At 31.5% G+C, this 20,898-nt stretch overlaps 2 protein-coding genes across 4 annotated transcripts in view; one reads left to right on the top strand and one right to left on the bottom strand.

The window, feature by feature from the left end:
* LOC113402931 (pyrimidodiazepine synthase-like) overlaps positions 1 to 20,898 on the top strand; it is a 186,134-nt gene that overhangs the window by 119,413 nt on the left and 45,823 nt on the right. The gene's annotated exons all lie outside the window — the stretch shown is intronic.
* Positions 1 to 20,898, bottom strand: part of LOC113403044 (breast cancer anti-estrogen resistance protein 1) — a 58,599-nt gene that overhangs the window by 28,519 nt on the left and 9,182 nt on the right. Inside the window, exon 2 of one of the 3 annotated variants that reach the window (XM_026643466.2) lies at positions 9,634 to 9,666. The exons of the other annotated variants lie outside the window; for them this stretch is intronic. The gene's annotated coding sequence lies outside the window, so the exon portion shown is untranslated. The remainder of the gene's footprint in view (positions 1 to 9,633; positions 9,667 to 20,898) is intronic. 3 annotated transcript variants of the gene reach the window in all.

The following is a 20,898-nucleotide window of genomic DNA, read 5'->3' as shown; positions in this document are numbered from 1 at the left end:
TGTTAAAGGCTACGCGTATGTGATTACAATACGAATAGTTTAAACAATGACATTATATAATATAATATATAATTATACTTATATACAATCGTGTTATTGTTTTGCATGGATACACTGAATTGACGCATTAGATACATACGACCGTCACTGGTGCATGTTAGCTATTAAAGGCGTCTAAAATAGGACGTCACTTGAAAGCTGAGAATCGACACACTGATTTATTGCAATTGCTTAAACAAACATTGACCAAAGGGCGATCACTTCGGGAATCTATGTCCAATAGTAACGAACAAAGAGCCGTAATTTGCTTGTCGTTAAGATGCTCAATAGGCGCCGTCGGCGATAGAGGCGCACCCGCCGACCTTGCGCATGCGTAGCTCGTCGCGTCGACAGGGCTGCTTGATGACCAGCACTGACCCGGATGGAAAGTCACTATGTCAACTTCCCCATCTATTATTGTACACTGTCGCAGACAGTCATCCGTTCACAGATAAGTAACTAGTACGTTCAAGAGTAAATATACTTTGTTATAAAAACTATTTTTAAAAGATGTATTCAGTATTGTATTTAGTTTTCACAGGCAGATCGACAATGATAATTATATTTCTTAATATTAAAGCATAATTTCACTCACAATCTCTTAAATGTTTTTCAATGTTTTCTATAATAATTTAAGTATCGATATTATTACTACAACACTTAAAAAACTAGTAAAAAATGATCTATAAAGTTATCATTAAATTAATAATAAAAAATTTAATTATCCAGCTTGGATACTAATTACACTATGCATACATATAAACTTGTATCGCGTGTGGTCAAAACTCCATTTGTTTACACGTCTATGGCACAATACAGTTTGAATGCAAATTTTCATTAATTGTATAAGAGTTTTCGATGTTCACGAATTATTATTATAATATCATTCGTATCCTTATGAACGATTTTTATCTTATGTTATATGAGTACGTACATTTATCTGGATTTTATAAATTGATGTAACGACAGCCCTGACCGCAAGAAATAGCTTGCCAACACGCGATACGTAGAATGCTAATATACGCGGCGCCCGTACCGGCGCCGGCGCAAAGTACGTACAAGCTTTCTAAGCATTGACTAGTAGCTTAAATCACATAAACATCTCATGGTAATATAATTTCTTCTGATTTTAAAACATTATTCCTTTATCTTATCTATTGTGTATATTCTTAAATGTTTCTAATAGCAAAAGAAAAGAAAAGACCATTAATAGTATTAATATCATCTAAAAGCTTAGACGAACCAAACTCAATAACTTTAAGCACGATATCTATCTCCTAAAGACACGAAACACGCCACTTTCGATACGCCAAGCGCCAGATTACACCTTCGATACAAATCCGCTCCGTAAACAACTTCTAATCGATTTTATTAAGTCAATTCATTTAAAAAGAGACTTTATTGCCAGTGTATAAGGTTCACTCGAAACTAGAGAGGGAAGCGTATAGCATAGCTTAGACTCAGAAAAGAGGCACCTGGAGGCGCCGTAATACTCAGACGGGGATTATTTTTAACCCTAAACCTAGGATTCTACAAAGTAAACAAGAATGAAACAAGAAGCTAGACTACAGATACCGTATACTTTATATACCTTCTGCTTCTATACGGCTGTTATTTTAAACCTCATTTAAAAAACGTTGTAAACGAGATAAGAATGGATATCCTGGGTAACAGTTGTTTTACGTTTTTATCACAGAAAGTATTTAACCCATTATACATTTTTTAGTTTTAGTGCCTAGAAATTAATTGAACGACCATTTAGTCTGTAAATGTTTGAAAGTTAATTTAAATTAAATACTAATCACTAGTTTTCTTAGGATAAAAATAATAGAAGTTGGATATGTTTGTTGGATACCTTTAAAAGACATGAGCATTACAATTTCATGTGTTATTTTACTAAAAATGTAAAAATTGATATCATATATTACTATCTACATTTTTATATTAAAACGGCTGCGTATTTTTTTATGGAAGACTAGATTTTTTTACATAGCTACTAATTGAGTTTTTATATTAAAGTAATTACACTTGCCTGAAACATAAACCTCAGTTTAATTTGTTTTAAAACTCATAAGCACTCACTGATTAAAATTAGCAGACGTAAACGGTTAAAGTTTTTAAAAAAATTGTGCGAGTTTTTTTACTACAGGAAGGCATACGCTTCCAACATCAAGCGGCTTTACAACTTTTCTGTTGCAATATTCATTAAATACAATTACGCGATTCTCGCCCATTCATTTCCTGGCACGAGTCCATCTTTTATTTTGTTCTATTAATATCTTAACCTTATACTGCTCGGAGAACATTTTTAAGTTAACTGTATGAATGTTAACGTAAATCAACCAATAAAACATAATCAGGTGATTATGTTCTATCATTATTAGTGTTGTCAGCAAATAAAAGAAAAAAAATGGAACCTATGTGTAGCGGCGGCATTAAATATGGACGTATGTGTCTATAGATCTTATTTAAATAAATAATCATTGTCTACTTCAAAATATAGATGCATGATATAAAAATAAACATAATAACAATATATATAATATGTTCATAATCCAATCACACTAATTCACACCGACTCGCCCAGGTGCAAAGAAACTAGAGTAGGCAAGAATATATAAGGTAATTTAAAGCGAGTATTCATAGGATATGAGAGTTATTTTTATATAAATATTTCAATAAAAATAATACTATACTTAATTAGTCCTGTTAAAAGGGAAAATTTTAGTATATTGTATAATTAAAAGATTTCATCATACGTATTAAGTTGACCTCAAAACAAATTAATTTGTGACACGTAACGGAAACGGTTTATTCACTTTTTTTTCTTGCCTCGTCTTAAGTATTTTATTGCAAAAATAGTGATTATCTTTAATTGATTTATAATAAAAACAATCAAAGGTAGCTATTATAATAAAATGGCTTTTTATTAAAATAGCTGTTAAAACTTAAAAATATATTACTGCTTGTTATATATTACTTTTGAAAATACATATATATTTGTACTTCGTCACAGATAATCATCACAAATCTCAGACGGGGATCGTTATCGAGGTAAAAGTATTCGTTTAATGAATTACTCAAATGTTAACTTAATTGGATATTTTTCACTGCCAATTAATTAGCATCTGTCACAGTTTATGCAATACTTAATTCATGCTTAATTGCTATACTTATCCCGAAGTGCAGTAAACGGACGAATTTCGTTTTATATTTTTCAAAATATAAAATAAAACTCCTTAAAATAATTGCATCGTATCTATATGAACAAAGTTAAAGCGACCTAGTTTTAACAAATTTAAATGTATATTCATGAAGAAATATACTGTGAATAAATATAAAAAAATTCTGAAATTACGTCTAGGTACGCATAAAATGAATGAAAGCAATCTGCGACGAAGTTCTTGTTTAAAGCCTGATATATTTTAAATGAAAAAAAAGGTTTGCTCTAGTCATAATATACGAAAATTGAAAAGCTATTTGTTTTTATATATAAAAGTATTTTACAGAAATATGTATTCCTGATTTATTGAGAGACATATATTTTTTATTTTTATTTTAAATTTTTAAAGTAATTAGAACTTTTTTACGAAAACATAAACTAAAATGCATTATACGTATCTAGGTATAGTTCATAAATATGTTAGTGAATTCGTAAAGTTACGTCAAGAAGTTTCTGAAGGAGAGACGCTCACAACTCTCAGGCGTGAAAACTTAATGTTTTGAAGTAGTAAAACTTGTTTCCCGGCGACACTTTGACTTAAGTTTTATATACTTATAACTATATGTTTCTTTCACACTACAAATAAGAGTAAGCCGGATCGAATTACAATTAAAATGTCGCAATGGCGTCGAATTGATTAAACAATTCAGGTCGATGAATTAAATTTAGCATATCATTGACATTATTGATTATGACCAAGTATCTAATCGTACCGTCAAGGTCAATAATAATCTAATGAACTAGCAAATGTAATAATAAACATTATACGTTACACTAATTTTAGTTGTTATGATTTACTATTAAACAACACAAGTCCCTTCCTTCCTTTTGCAGATTTAATCTTATGGACTTCGCGCTTTTACTGCGCAACATAACCGCCGTTTTATTCGTTCGATTGTGGTAACTAGGAACTACACTACTCCATCCGTATATTGTGCATGTCGGCGAGTTCTGTACATGCAGCTGTAAGTGGGCCATGACGGTAAACCATCCGGCTGACTGTCTATCCACCGGATACAAAAAGTCACGCAACGTAAAACCCAAGTATTTTTTTAAACTGACTGCCCTAACAAACGTCTCAAGAGCTCTCGCTATTTCCACTTAAACCACGTAAGTTTTTTTTAGATGATTTCCTTCCATAATTATATAGCAATTATTATTTAGAAACAATTTAATATTGACTAAACATAAATATATCGGTAGGGTTAATACCGTAATAAAATATTATCTATTAATAAAACGAACGTATGACGTTTAAAAAGTGTTATAACTATACCGCAATAAACTCGATTACTTAACATAGCTGCCTGTATTCCGTAGGGACGTAACGAGATGAGCGGTCACGCACTGCTGCCCGACACAGATAACGCGTCCCCTTTCCCCTACATCCTTATAAGTCAACCTTAACATAGGCAAACATTCCACCGCCCAACGCTTTAGATCGCGACTATTCAGATTAGATTAGGACATGAGGCTTGCTTAACGAATAGCGTATTAAGACGTGGGCAGTTTTTTGTTAATAAACTTAACAGCTTCTAGTGATTCATATATTTCTTCGAATAGGAAGGTGTGGGCTTTGTAAGAATATTTTGCCATACCTAGATCCGTTTTGAGAATGATTTAAGCTGTACCTACTTATAAATAATCACTTCGATACCTATAAAAATTGTAATGGTTTATTTAGTCTCATATAACGTTGTAAAAAAGTAGTCCTAATAAATAAATACACAGAAAAATAAGTTATAGGATTAATTAAGAAACAAACAAATAAAAAATAATGAATAAAAAAATGTGCAAAAGTATACTTAAATTAAAATCAAGAAAATCTTATGATATAATATAAATCATTTTGTTTTAAATGAAAAAACAAATCAAAGATTATTTATTATAAAGTTAAGTTAAGGGTAGAGTAAACCCATTGAATAATTCTGTTGGAATTGTTCAATCGGCTAAGGCCGAAGGAAATAAATAAAAGGATAAAGGCCCTACATTTCCAATCAGCAATATTGACAGAGATCGAGATTCACTGCTCTGCTCCTAATATATTATTTGCTCACACATGTTCTATCGAATACAATACACGATGATGACTTGACGTACAAAACGAAAGATTCGATTTTAGACATAATAGTCGGTGCCCGTACATAACTAGAACACGTCAAATACATGTTTAAGCATTAATATTTACATTGAGATAACGCAGGTCAGCTCTTCTCATACTATTTTCATTGTTTGTTTATTTTAGATTTAGATTGGTGTGCTGCTAAGTCTTGATCAAACATTATGTTAAACTTACTTTCGACTTAGTTTGTATTCGCTTAAATAACAATAAAGCAGATGCTATGATGAAACCCGGTGGAAATATTACCTGGTGCAAGATTTTATGCAGGCCTGTCTAGGTGGTTACCCCCACTCATAAATTATTCTTTTGCCAGGGATCAATTCTCCTCAGACTTCTAGTAGGGCTAGACTGTGAGGAAAGGTGACTTATCTGCAGATATCCAATATGCTGGTTTTTATTTCTTATGTGTCATCATGGCTTATTATGACTATTTGTTTAATGATAGTATGTCTGTATCACTCGCAATCGCCACTTCGGTAAAGAAGAAAGCTGTGTTCTCGACCAACTGGTCTTCAGTTGAACGAAATCCATAGCCCCATTGTCGTTTAGCATAATGTCTTCAAGTTTAACAATCCGTGATCAATAACGACTATGAGCTAAATTATAGATGTGCCAACACAAATAAATAAGAAATACAGCAGATTAAATGTACTTAATAGTAATATTTTTGACAATTCATTTTATTAACGACTAATTTACTTCAAATATAAAAAATTGAAAAGTCTTCCTAAGTAACTTCTCACTAAATAGGAATACATTTAATGTCCTGTAGAATATCAGGTATAATCAAATAAAATACTAAGCATTTGGAATTACATAATATAGTTTATTCTATTATATCTAAAAATGATGTAATATCAGATCATTAAACCGTAGCACATGTGGTAACAAATGTTTGGGAAGTGTGGACAAAATAAAAACAAACTGCAGTGCGGTGCACGTCATATCCGCGTGGAAAACATAAATGAACGTCACAAGCTATTTGCCAGTTTTATTGCCGCCATACGGTTAAAATCCACCATGTGCATATCGACATAAACATTATACTCGATGAAGGGTTTATTCCAGTATCGCAGAACGGCAACTATTTCATTTCCTAGAAATATACTGATATTATTACGTTAAATGAAACAGCAAAATGCTAATACATTTTTTTTAATAAATCTATTAATATACTTTAAGGATAGGATATTTTATAAATGTAGGAAAAAATATTATATGGTTATACTAAAATTCCGCAATCAAGAAATAGAGTTATGTGAAACACATAATATTTTACAATATAAGTTCATGCAAAGGAAATTGCTGGTCAATTAAAATAAAACGTTGCTAGTTAAAATATTTATATTCAAAACATTTATAGAAATGTAGGTATTGTTTCGCGACCTCAAAATTTACATACAATCATCGCTTAATCAATCAATAAAGGACCGTTATAAGCTAGCTTCGATTTCTCATATCGGTTTTAACGTGATTACAAATGATTTTACGACTTTAGGCAACCGATTCCGGAACGAATGTACACTTGGTGCGTATCAAATCGAGCCTTGATTTATGCGGTTTGCTTAATGTGTACTCCATCACACGTTAATTTAACATCTTAATTTCATAGAATGTCACGCTTTATTAAGACGATTATTATTATAAAGAGTCAAAAATGTAAGGTGTGATGATCCTCAAAAATCTTTACTTGCGCTCAAATTGGAAACGTATGATTTCGAACATGGCATTGGTTCTCAGATAGTAAACTCTAAAACCGGTTTATTCGATCTTGATGTCGGCTGCCTGTTTTTCCTTTTATATTTTCACAAGTTTCAATTAATCAACGTTCAAGATTATCGTTTATATGAATCATATGTAACATGAAATGCCACGTAATGCGTGTTTTGAAGTTGAAAAATGATACAAATCAGCGGTTTAGGTTAGAATACTTAAGTTTTACAGCATAAGCGTTATTGTTATTCATTGTTATGTAGTTTAGATGATTTGGCTGTAATTTAATTTCAAATACAATAGATTACGTTTTTGAACAATATATTTATTATAGGTATTCTTTTTATAAATACTTTTTAGTGAAATTCTATACAAATATTTTGTATTAAATCGTAAATTATATTTGCTTTTTTAATACACTAATATTTCGACTTCAATAAACATCTAAAATTATTGTTTATAATGAAAGTAATTTAAGCATGCAAATTGAGGTTCAGTTTTCATTATGATGGCACAATTTGCAGATAACTTGATAATACAACAAACAGCAGATAAATCGCTTCGATTTGTTATGCACTACTATAATCATTATTATCACTTCTAAAAATGATGGTTTATTATTAGTAATAGGGAATTCTACCAGTGGCATACTAATCAATACTGAAAGCAGGGAATGTCGACGCACAGCTGTTATCGATTGCTGGCTGGTCAACCTAATTACTTAGCAGAGGTTAACACACCCACTATAAGTCACATTTCTTAGATTGTATGATATTTTATTTCGGATACTATAATTTAAAATTCTAAAGCATAGTAAGTACTACATTTTTATCGACAAGAAAATTAGCTTAATTATTTCGTATGTAAAGTTAAAAAGTTCATTGATATGGCGGTTACATTTATACAATGAGTGGTCATGATCCTAAAAATTTCTAAGAAATACTAAATAAATAACGATTTAAGTAAGGGGCGGCGCCCGCCGACAGTGATTTTTTACACCAATGATCTTCTAAAATCTTATAAAAAATGGTTAATGAACGTATTTTCTCAGAACGTCTTTGAATGGGTAAATTTACGCATATGTAGACCAAGTGAATATACACGATAAAACTTTAAAGTAAGTTAAAAATTAAAATTATTATAAAACAAAAATGAACACTATACCTAGTTGGATTGTGTTTGAACTTTTGCTTGAATGTATTACAATTCAAAATAACATAGAAACGTTTTATTATTTTGCTATTTGGAAGCGTGTATTAAATTTTAATTTAATCAATTGATAAAAGAATTTAAATATTCATGAATTTCTTTATTATCCGAAATAAAAGAAATATTAAAATGTAGTCTGTTAATACAATTCCTTTATCGGAATTCCGATCGTCGCTATATTTAGTCTGAAAACAAAACACATGGAATCCAAGGGCTTCGTCGGTCATTTAAAGCAAATATTTGTGCAAAAACTAAAAAAACTCACTTTCCCGAATGGGACCATTAAATCTGAATTTTAAATATGTCGAGACGTCCTCGAGTGGCCTTACATTCCGAGAACGCAACTACCTGCTTTTTATTGCGCAGATAAAACTCTTTACAATTATGGGCTACCCGACCTAATTCGATTATCGATCACTTCGCTGCCACCGATGAGAACTGAACGACCTCTCCAGGCTGATAGGCTAATGCCGCTTTGACCCAATATCTCGAATGACTGTATGCAGGGCCATATGGCCTACAGTCAAGTATCTTTGTACATATTTATAGATGTCATAAACTACATTATTATTAAAACAACTATTGCAATGCACGTTCAAATACCGACAGCTTAAACCCAGTGCAACAAAACACAAAACGAAGACAACATTGTTTAAAAACAAGTAAAAACAGATCTTCATATACAGTTATGAAAATTAATAACGTAAGTGTAACAACAAAAGGCGGTTACAGTAAAGAAAAATGATTACGGTACAAAACTTGTCCTTGTGACCGAAGGCACAAAAGATAGCGTCACGAAATATGACACGCACTGTCACGCGCTACACCACAAAGAGCAAAGGACAAAGGTAGGTTGTCGGAGAAATTGTCGAGACTGATTCGATTGTCCGCCCTAACGCGCACTTTGTCGGCAAGACTAGATAATTAAGCAAAGCCATTTAACATCTGCAAGTTACCTACGTAAGATTACTACGTACGTAAGGTATCTGTAAGTTGTAACTATTGCTAAATATCTTACATGATGACGACTTATGTTATTATGGCTGAATTTGTTTTATTTTTTCTCTTTACTTTCAAATCATTTACACGGTGAATCAAAGGCAAGAAAACGTCTTCATAAGTTTGAAAACCATGTCCAATTACTTGTAAATGGAGCTCGTGCCAGACGTATGGACATCTTTATTTCAATATTTACTAACATTATAATAAATTTAAATAAGAAGTAAATTAGTATTGACTTTAAGTAGGGTTTAAGTAGGGTTTTTAGTAATATTGTTTCCTAGATATGATAAAACATAATACTAGTACTTATTAATACGTAACTTACTTCAAAGGCGATAACATATCACGAAGGACATACCTGGAACAAAGAAAACAAAATCAGAATTGAATCGATAGCGTTCAAGAACGATACAAATAAATACGGCACGTTTACACATTTATCAGTTTACATCGGCTTGTATTGTATCGGATACAAAGGGTGTGGGGATTGAGAAGGTATAATAAAAGGCTCAATAAAGCATTTTTTCCTATATTTGACAGTAAGCTTGAACTTTTAAATTATGAGTTTTAAGTATCATCGGCAGTTACCTACAATTAGAAGACATATGAGAGTTTATATGGTTTATAACAGCAGGTTCTGTTTTGAAGCTTGAGTTTCGAGGGTCGTTAACCTCGCTACTAACTCCTATAGGATTATAAAGATAACTTGTTGCTGTGATAATATTTATGATCTCGTCGAAAATAATAGTGTTGTGTTACATTTAAAATACCTGCGCAGTATTTAATACATAAAATATATCATCGTATGATGTTAAAAATTACAAATAGGTATTAATTATATATTTTTTCCTTTAAACAATAATTAAGGCTGCGGCTATTAGGATTAGATTGTAGCGAAATCTCAATAAATCTTTTCAACGATGGCGATAAATAAACTCGTTTCTGAGTTTCGGAGACGACGTCGGTGTGAGTGTAAATAAACAACATATCATTAAATTTGCATACGGCAATATGTCTGGGAGGATATGAGCGAATTGGGCTCACTCGTAAAACAAGACCGCGGCCACTTTCGGAATTACTTAAAAATTTTAAGACATAATGGCCCCTAACCAAGTATCACAATCACAAAGTTCAATATTAAAGGATGTGGTAACTGGTAAGGGTAATAACGAGTTCTTTTCGCATTTTACGTTTTCTGTTTTATGGTTTTTTATTCTTGCTTAAATTCGACCTGAGATTGTTTAAAATAACTTTTATTTTAGTTATTTCCTTCACACATTAAAACATTATTATATGTAATTAAATACTATCGGCATTTTATTAATAGTGTGTGATAATAATCAACACAAAATAATATTAATTACGAATGTAAAAACAATATACAAGATTTATAAAATACATGTTTTCACATTATTTTTATATTTGAATACAGTAGATAAAAATAAAAGAAACAATAATGATAAAACACAATCTCTTATATTATAAGGTGTAGAACAATTTATTTAAGAAGATCGTAAATGATAAGCTGCAATTTCGATGCTTACAGAGAACAAAATTGATTTTAATAGCATTTATTATTCCACAGCGTCGTAGAAAGAATCGATTAAAGATCAATATCGGAATACAACCTGGGAGGGCTCGGGCGGTTTCTTTCAATATACATTGAATGTTGGCATTTGTGACCCTTTTACTGTCACCAATATTTGTTTTAAGAACACTTAAGAAAAAAAGCTATAAAACTTCGCGGGACATGTTTCATTCATTATTTGATTCACAAGAAAAGTGACTTAAATATTTTAAAATTTTTGCTTCGAAATATAGTATACTTTGGTAATCTTCTATTTAAAAGAAACCGAACATAATTTGCAAATATTAGACGACAGTATTTCTTTTAAAAAGGCCAATTTCTTAATTTAAAAAAAAACACCCGTGCGAAACCGGGACGGGCCGCTAGTCTTAAATAACCGACACGTCGTAGGTAATAAACTTTTTTTATAATACACCTCAATTAACAACAACAATAATTATTATAAAAGATAAAAGAAAATAGCTCTGTACTTAATATTAAATATCTTTCAATTAATTTAATATTTTTATACTTAATTAATAGTTTTTATACCGGCACCTCAAACAATAATAGATACTTAGTTATTTATGTGCTAAAAGGCTAAAACAGGACGAACGTACGTCATAGGTAAGTGAGACATAAAACTATGTAGAAGATAATTCTCTTCCCAAGGCGCCTTGTTGTTATTAGGCGACAATTATTTTATTTCATTTACTGTATATACCTGAAAATAAATATACAAATTTTATTATCGATAAGATGAATTGCCAACAATTTACCAACATGTCAATTAATGAGAAAAATAAAAAAAGATTAAGCAGTCGCAATCAATATTTCCGTTTTAAACAACCTGTATGAGTAATAGATATATTTATTTTTGCTCACAAATTTTTACCCAGTGGTTATTGAATCTTACACGATGATTATGGAATCAAACTGGGTATGTACCATTCAATTTTGATGTGCTTAATTTGGGAAAATAAATTACCTGATGCTCGGCTTAAAGAAAATATCGGTAATCTGCACGAATGGTCATCTCGTGAAATACACTTCTCCTCAAAAAGACAGGATTGCTTTTTTGTGACTTTATACGTTAATTGTAGAATGGATTAAAAAAATATTTTTTTTTAAAAGTTACAATGAAAATAACAAAGTTTTATAACATAATTATCTACTTATAATTATGTTATAAAATAAACGTAATTATGTTATAAAACTTTGTTATTTTCATTGTAACTTATTTTAATCGTGTATCGGTTTATCGACTTACATTGAGAATATTTTATATTGTATTCATTGATTATTTCCGTGAAATCATCATTTAAAACTCGTCGCGAAAGCCGTTTTTCGTAATAATATTTTTTAGCTGCATACGCAACCAACTATTAATATAAATTAAATAAAACGTCAGTCCCTTTATTGACGTGACAAGCCACTGTCCACGTAAAAATGACGTGTCAGATTGTAGCGATGTTGTATAACAATAAATAACATAATGACGTAAAAATAAAGACCCAACCTCTTTATGCAAGCATCAATTCATTAAATTAATGTTCGATATTTGAAAGCCATAATTTTTTTAATTTAAAATCTCCGTATAGAAATAGTATTACACTTTTCGACACTTCTACATAATGAAAGATGCATCAACAATACTACCGATAAGAAATTCTAATAACGACTTACTAATAGCTGATAAAATAAGTGGATATCGAAATGTTTCAAATTTCGAACAACAAATCACAATTTATCGCACCGTCCATTTCTGCGGTGGAACTAATCGTTAGGAAAAAAATATATATATACGAATGAGGATTTTATCCTTGATTTAGTATATAATCAGATCTGCAATAAAAGAGCTTGGCGATGGAACGAGGTATTTCACCCACCAGTTGAACATTATGTATAATTGGTAGTAGGTAATTATTTCCCTTTTTTTAACCTTCATTAGGTACTTGATCACAAATCGAAAATGTCACCATTAAATTTATAAAGATATTTTTTAAGTGACTCATATTCATACAATGGCCTTTATCGAAGGTTGTGTGAAACGAGGTTGTTTTTAATGTTGACAACATTTAGGAAAATAATCAGTGTTGAGGCGAACTTATGGGTTTTTCTATACTATATCCACTCGTACTCGTTTCCGTACTGATGTTTCTAGTATCAGTCTATTTGGCTTACTTATCTGTAGGTATACTATTAAGTGCATTTAAAATGAAATCGTTATGGATTTTTGTGTTTCCTACAGGATAAATAGAAATAAATATATATCTTTGTACTAATCCACAATCAATTTTGAAAAGTTATTAGTATCATCTTGACAATTCCTTAATAATATTTCATATTTAATTATTATTAAATATCATACTTATATAAGGACACAGCCAGTGCTTGACGTTAACAACACGAGGTAAAAGTCATTGATGATATACAGTGGAGTATAAAAAAGGTCCTCATGAAGAGAGGGCGTTGAAGCCTCACTTCTTCAGACTAGAGGAAGTATGACATTTGCTTTTATAATGGACAGTTTCATAAAAAAAATGTTTATATGTTTCATAAAGCTAACATTTTTTTTTTATGTAAATGTTTGATGGATCGTAAAAATCATTACAAATTGCCTCTAACATTACGAGTGTTATCAGCCTAAAATAAAACATAACCTTACATTAACATATTATTAAGATACATAATATTAAGATGTAAAGCAATAATAATAAGTATTAATTCGAGAGAGAAAGTTTGGAATATGACTAATTTCCAAAACAGATTAAATGATGTTAACAGCGTTCTCACTATTAAAATATTAATAAATACCATTAATAGCGCTTTCGCAAGTAATACATTATTAATTTATGTGCAATTTTATAATATCCTTTCTTTTATTGATTTTTTTATTGTTAGTGTAATATTTTAAAGTGACCTTTGAAAATTGACACTTTCAAATATCGACTTTTCGATGTTACCCATTGAGTTTCGGTGGGTTTTTCTCGGTAGGATCTCTACATTCCGAACATGTTTAACATATTTAAACTACATAAGTATAATATATTGATTAAAAATTTATTTTTTATTTTATACTTGTTTTAACTATTAAATGGTTAGAAGTATTTACAAAAAAAACCTGTTATTATGGTTGCTAATCTTACTATTAATTAACGTTGTTATCACGAAGGAACCGATCAATCTTCTTCGTGTATATTTTATCGTAAGTGGCATTGGCAAAATAATCTACATATAAAACCTCTACTAACACTAATAAAAATAAAAGAAATATTGTCTTTTTAAATTAAGCTCTTTAATAAATCAAGTTTTACTTTTAAACATAATTTACACATAAACTTAATATTAATCGATTTAATGATTTCAATGCAAATCATATCAATCGAATTAAAAGTACCTACCTCGTATCAGTTTCGAAAAGATAACACTGCTCTATTTACGTATCAGCTATGTTCCGCTTCAAGCTGTCCGTATGTTTGATATGTTCTTGTCGATCAAAGTAATAATAACTAAACAAATATAAATTTTGCATACTGTTTCCAGAAACTAGAAAATTAATAATTGATAACGTAGTGGATGAAACACGTGAATCTTGACAATCAAGGATTCAAAACCAAGGAAGCATTGAGTATTAATGTGCTTAATTATCGTTTATAAATCATATTGTTCGGTGAAGGAAATCATTGTGAGGAAATGTTCATGTATCAGATGAAATCCTGCCACACCGCATTGGAGAAGCTTTGTGAAAGTGTATCTCAAAGCAAGGGGCTTCCGACCAGTATTAGAACTTTACTTTATTTACTTCAAACATACATGTTCTGAGTTATATAGGTATACAATAATTGTATTAGTAATTATATAAAAAAAATATCTCTCTCCAGTGTTCTTATATCTTATCTACAGCAATAGTCTTGCTAAATTAAAAATAATGTCCTCATTTGTAACGCCAAGCTAGTATGAAGCTCTCTCTTTTACTTTAACCTTTCACACGTAAGTTGAAAAATACAGTAGAAAGTCAAACAGGAATTTTCTCTAATATCGCAAATGTTGTAGATTTATGTAAATAAACTATATTCATCAAACTATTCGTGTAATTGCCTTCAAGTCGGATGAGAGGACAAATAATATATATTTTGCATACTTAATACTTTAACTCTAAATAAATAATATGATCTTTATCTGTACACAACCTTAAATCTAGTGTATGTTAGTTGGAAATCTTCATTTCAGATATAATTTCTTCATAACAAGGATATAATAAGGCCGTCAAGAATGAGGTACAGTCATTTGTCCCTTGATTTCTTAATATAATATTTCAGGAGCGAGGAGTTTTATTGTGTAAAGTCACGATCACGACTGTCAACTGCGAGCGTGCGATCGTCAGATGATATCTTAGCACGAACTTTTACTGTGTCTGTATTTGGTTTAAAATCCAACACTAACCTGCCGTGGTACCGTCTAGTTTTCTTACAGAAAGATCTGATTTATAAAAATATACTTACGAGCGCCTGCCACAAGACCTTTAATGACATAATTACTACAATTTTACTATAACATATAGTCTAACCATATTTGTTAATACGGCATCAACGAGTCAAATTAGTTACCATATTTGACCATGTAACTTTTTTATTAAGTGCACATAAACAAAACAGACATGTCAAACTTGTTATTTATTCGTAATTTTGAAATAACTACGAGCGTTAAATGTATCAACATTATCTGTGGTAAAAATATTCTTAAAATTCACCTACCGTATACATAACTACATATTACGATCCATAAATAGTATATCTATTAAATACAATAATTCAATATATTATTACGTCTTGAATTATAATGGAGTTTGTAAATGTGTCATAGTACACGTCGTTTCTTAAAATCGTGCGCTTATATCAATTTATTCAAACGTGTCATGAATTGAAGGGGTCCATAATAAGGATCGCGAGCGTGCTCGTATCACTATTCCATAGTCAAATTCCTTGAGGGAATTACCGCAATACTTCAATAAATATTCCTGAGTAAATTACATAATAAGCAATAGGCCTAAGTGGGACATATTTCTGTAAAATTATGCATTAAAATAACCTTCCCTCGTATAGCTCGCCGAACTACACTTTCTATAGATCATGAAATGAGTTTATATGTAAAAGGTTTACGTAATAATAATATTCTCTGAAGCTTTATTAAAATTCGTGTAGCGAGAAAGGTTAAGAGCCGAGCAAGGAAGAAATTTGTCGGTGGAGACTTCAACGACTATAGTTAGTTAGCAGTTTGCATACAATGTGAAATCTTATTATTCCTGCAGAGTTTGTAATATAGACGCTCATTAGCTTATTCTATCTCGCTGCGATGCGAATGTGAGTTGGTGGATGCATATGTGCGGAATTCGACACATGCTGTTTTCACCATCGAGCACGACGTAAATTATTAAACACAAATTAAGCAGTTGAAAGCTTGTGCCGAAATTAGAACCGATATTCGATTAAAATTCGTTTCTATCTATCGTATCATTCTATCTACTGGGCTTTATTTACGTATTAAATAGTTAAATGTCGTGTATCATTTATCGCTTATAGTAAATTTTAAATATATATATATATATATAATATTTTCGCTATTTGTACCATAATGAATTATGAAATGGTTTTTATTATAACATTAATGACTCAGACCGGAAACCGCAAGATGGTATTTTAGGTACAAGTATAAAGTAAGGTGTTTGCTAAAAGCCTAAAATATATTTCGCCATGAGTCATATAGTTGTATATCTGTGTTGTTTCTATCTAAAAATATATGAAGTTATGACCACGAAATGAAATACGTTATGTCTAGGCTAACCAGCGTTGACCGCTAATATATAAGCCTTCACCCGACCCAACCACTTTCGCGAAACATGGACCGGCTTTTAGCAAAAATTTGATCAGTGAAAGTAAAATACACCATTACATGGTGGAGAGCCAGAAGGGAGCTCAATTAAATAAATCGATTCTACTTCTCAGCTCCGGCTAGATAAAAACCTTCGAAAGCTCCGCTGCAGAGAAATTCACGAAGCTAATTTCCCCGTATTGTTTTTTAATTACCACTATGTGAGCGCACAATATTTTTGAATGCGTATCCGTTATCATTTTATCTCTTCAATCGAGATACGTGTTTTATCGATTAATCGATATCTCTTTTTTTTCATCAATCATCACGATAAATCTTTAACGATCTTAATAAAAGCCCACATTGTAAACAGCCAACGGTTTTGAATATCTACTTTTAGGACGGTACGAAATGTGGACCACCCAAAATATTGTTTAAAGATATCTCGACGGTTCAATTAATAAATTAGTTTAATGGCGGCGAAGTGTTAAGAAATCGAGCTGTCAAAATATTTACAATGAATCATATTTCACAAAGCAATTATACTTTAATTTGATCATTCATGATTAAGGGTTCGACGTCAGAGCTATTAATTGTATACGGTCGCTAAATATAAGAACTATTTAAAATATGAATAGATTTATTGAAAACATCGTCAAGAAACTGTCGTTATAAGGCACCTCGACAGTTGTATTGGCATCGGCTGATATGGAGTCAATTTGCAGTAATGTGGCGGACAGCTTCAAGTTACTTTTTATAACATGAGGTCGTCGACTCGAGACTAAACAACACACCGTATTAAATGTCAATGCGCCGTAAAATGTTTTGGAGGCTTAAGTCGAAAATTAGTATAACATAATTTAGATGTTCAAAACAAGCAAAACAGGCTTTATAAGATAAGCACTTACTAGTTTTGGCTAAGCTGGTCAGAAATAAAAAAAAGAATCTGTCTTAAGGATATTACCCATTTCAAATCAATAACACTTTACTACTTCATTGATATCAATAATTTTATCTCTAAACGGCAACACATACCGCCGCGTTCCAGTAAAAAGGGTGACCCAGTGTCGTTGCAAGCGCAAGAGACACAAACAACCTAGACACCGCATTAAACAGCAACGATATATCGTAGCGATTCGATTTACACAGTTTTATCAGACGGCCCTAAATTCTCTACAAGCTACCGATATTTGTCAATCATCGATTCTCCGCGTAAGCTCGCATATGAAACATGTCCACGAAAATAACGGAAGACGATGATCTTCTTCCGTGCCTGAGCACGATGTGTTGCACGCTAGATTTAGGCTTAGATGACATCCCAGGATGTTTCATATCTCGAAGTCGTGGAACTTTTGCGAGATTTAATACTGTCGTACCCGGGAAAAACAAGTCGAGACTCGAAACTTGTTTATCGAAATCATATGACATGACATCACATTATGGTGATCACATTTACTAATGGACATAATTATTTGCTAAGTATGAGTTTGATTAAAAGTGCAGGCATTGATTTTATATCGTTTTAGAAATATTTAAATACCGACATAATATATAAAATGACAATTACTAAGTAGTAGTCTGTTTTGAAATCTACGACATTTCATACAAGAAACAAAAAAGATTAGCTATCACGAGGTAAGCACAATAAAGCTAGCTATCGCTATAATTAAAATGCTAATTATGTATATACAACAAACCGAATGGTGTTTAAGTCTTGAAGTCCCGGTACATTCCGGGACTTTGACTCTAGAATGTCTCGAGTTATAAAAGTAGCAAGACTTTGAAAAATTGTAAATCTTTCCAAACCCTACCTGCATGACCAGAGCGATAGATAGACGCATCCACACGCTACAATAACACTGTGCAAATGCATTCGACAATGATGTATCTATCAACTGTGCAATAATCTGCAACAATATATAATACACACGTTCGATAAAACTGTGCAATCGAACCGCACAGAGAAATCGCTACGTAAGTACTTCGTAAGGTCAATACACTAACATATTAGATGTCTATTGACCAAGATCACTATTTGTTTCCTGATCTGATAAGATGCAATCTCTCCTTTATGAATTGAAAAATAATAATAATTAGGGCTCACATAAAGATTACTAAGATAACATATGTATATGTACTTTTAAGTTATTTACATTTCTAGTGTTACTTGACGGAAGGGATTTTGTGCAAGGTACCACCGTGTACCTACCCCGATGGGCTCATCAGATATTCTACCGCCAAACAGTAATACTTGGTATTGTTATATGGTGGATTTCCGGTTTGAAGGGTGAGTGAGCCAGTGTAACTACAGGCACAAGGGGCATAGCATCTTGATGATGTAAGGAATTTTTATTATTTCATACAGCGCCAATGTCTGTGGGCGGTGGTGATCACTTACCATCAGGTGGTCCATTTGCCCGTAAGCCTACCCATTACATAAACAAAATAATTAAAAAAGTAAGGATTAGAACGTGTATATAGATATCTAAAACACACTAATCTGTTTAAATATTAGGATATTAAAAACAAATATAATTTGTAAGAAATGTCGAGTCATACGAGATAGCGTTAAATATTGGAATGTGACTAACATTTAAGTGATTGCTAATGAGAAACTAAAACCAAATGACCGGTTAACATGCGTTTATGTTAAAATATGACCCACAGACCGCAATATGTCGAAATTGAAATATATAGCCGATGGATCATTTATCCTGTTTGAATAGCCGAAAATTATAACTACTATAAGATATATGTACATCATTATAAATTTCAAACCATTCTATTTATAAAATACTAGCCATTTACCTACCCCTATGTCTACGTCACAGCAAATACTCTACATTATTGATATACGGGTATATAACCCGTTCTATTAATAAACAAGGTGTTCTAATAAAATAAAACAATAAAGATTTTTATTTAATAGCGTTAAATTAGTCACATCACTTCGGGGATTAAAAAGCGCGTAGAAAATAAACGTTATAAAACGAGTTTAGGAATACCGTTAGACTTGCTCCAGGATAAAATAGACTAACAATGAAATGTGTGAAACGTGACTGAACATTACACTGCATCTTAGCAGGCGATACGCTGCACTTGCTTTCCAGTAAATGTAATTTCATCTTGTGATTTGCACTTAATATTTAAATTCACGGCCAAGCCAAGCCAAGCCGGCCAGCGATGTGTTCAGTTTAAAGTTTTAAATACACAAACATAAATTTGTAAAAATCTTATTAACTTTTTATGTTATAGCCAAAAAAACCTCTTAACAGAAATTGGAATTCAAATTGGATCGTAAATACGTCTTTTTTCTCATTTTTTAAACCATTTTTGTAACGAAAACATAAGTATCCAACTGTGTTATAATTCGTTGACCACTCCCACGAAAACGAGGTTTAAATTAAAAAAAAATTACATCTATCGCAATCCTTGTTTTAACTACTTGAAATTTTATTTTATTTGTGTTTATTCTTAAAGAGCTTAGGAAATTAGAGCGTTGTTCAATACAGATAAAACTATCCCAGTAATTTAGAGTAGATCAAGACAGTCCGTGTCGATCTACCGCTCTTGACTTTGAAATAGTTCTCATTCTGTCACGCTTTTGCGTACTGTAAACTTTTCATTAATACTTATCTTAAATGGTCTATAAAACCTGGGTTCTAAGAGTTATTTTTAAACGCCGTTTGTAAAGTGTTAAGATCTTTCTGTTTTACCGACTGTAATCCGAAGCTTGTATTAGCTCATAAAGTACTAAGTGCCGCAAGCAATTAGGTCTACATTGGATTAGAAACTGCGTGTCGCTTCGTCAAGTACGAAACAGCCCAATAGCCAAAGGCTGAAAGTCAATTAGGTTGTAAAGAGTATTTGCGCTAGTTTTCGCATCGTGTCTTATCTCACGGACCCAACGGCCATCCACTTGGGAAAGTAATTGATTCTATAGATCGGATAGATGATGGATTACATTGTTCACGGATATGCATTTGAAGTAGCGATAGATATATTTAGTGTAGTAAGCTTGTTTGTTTTATTATACCTCTGTCTCTTTGTGCTCAATGAATAAAAAAAAACAAAGAGAAAGAGGCTTGATAAATATGAATATTTAGCCTTAAAACTGTAATTTGTAACAAATAACTGCTGGCCTTTGTGAAT

This window comes from Vanessa tameamea, chromosome 16 (genome assembly GCF_037043105.1).
Source record: "Vanessa tameamea isolate UH-Manoa-2023 chromosome 16, ilVanTame1 primary haplotype, whole genome shotgun sequence".
Taxonomy (NCBI): Eukaryota; Metazoa; Arthropoda; class Insecta; order Lepidoptera; family Nymphalidae; genus Vanessa; species Vanessa tameamea.
Note: the sequence above shows the minus strand (reverse complement) of the source record. Positions and strands in the feature narration are given on the sequence as shown.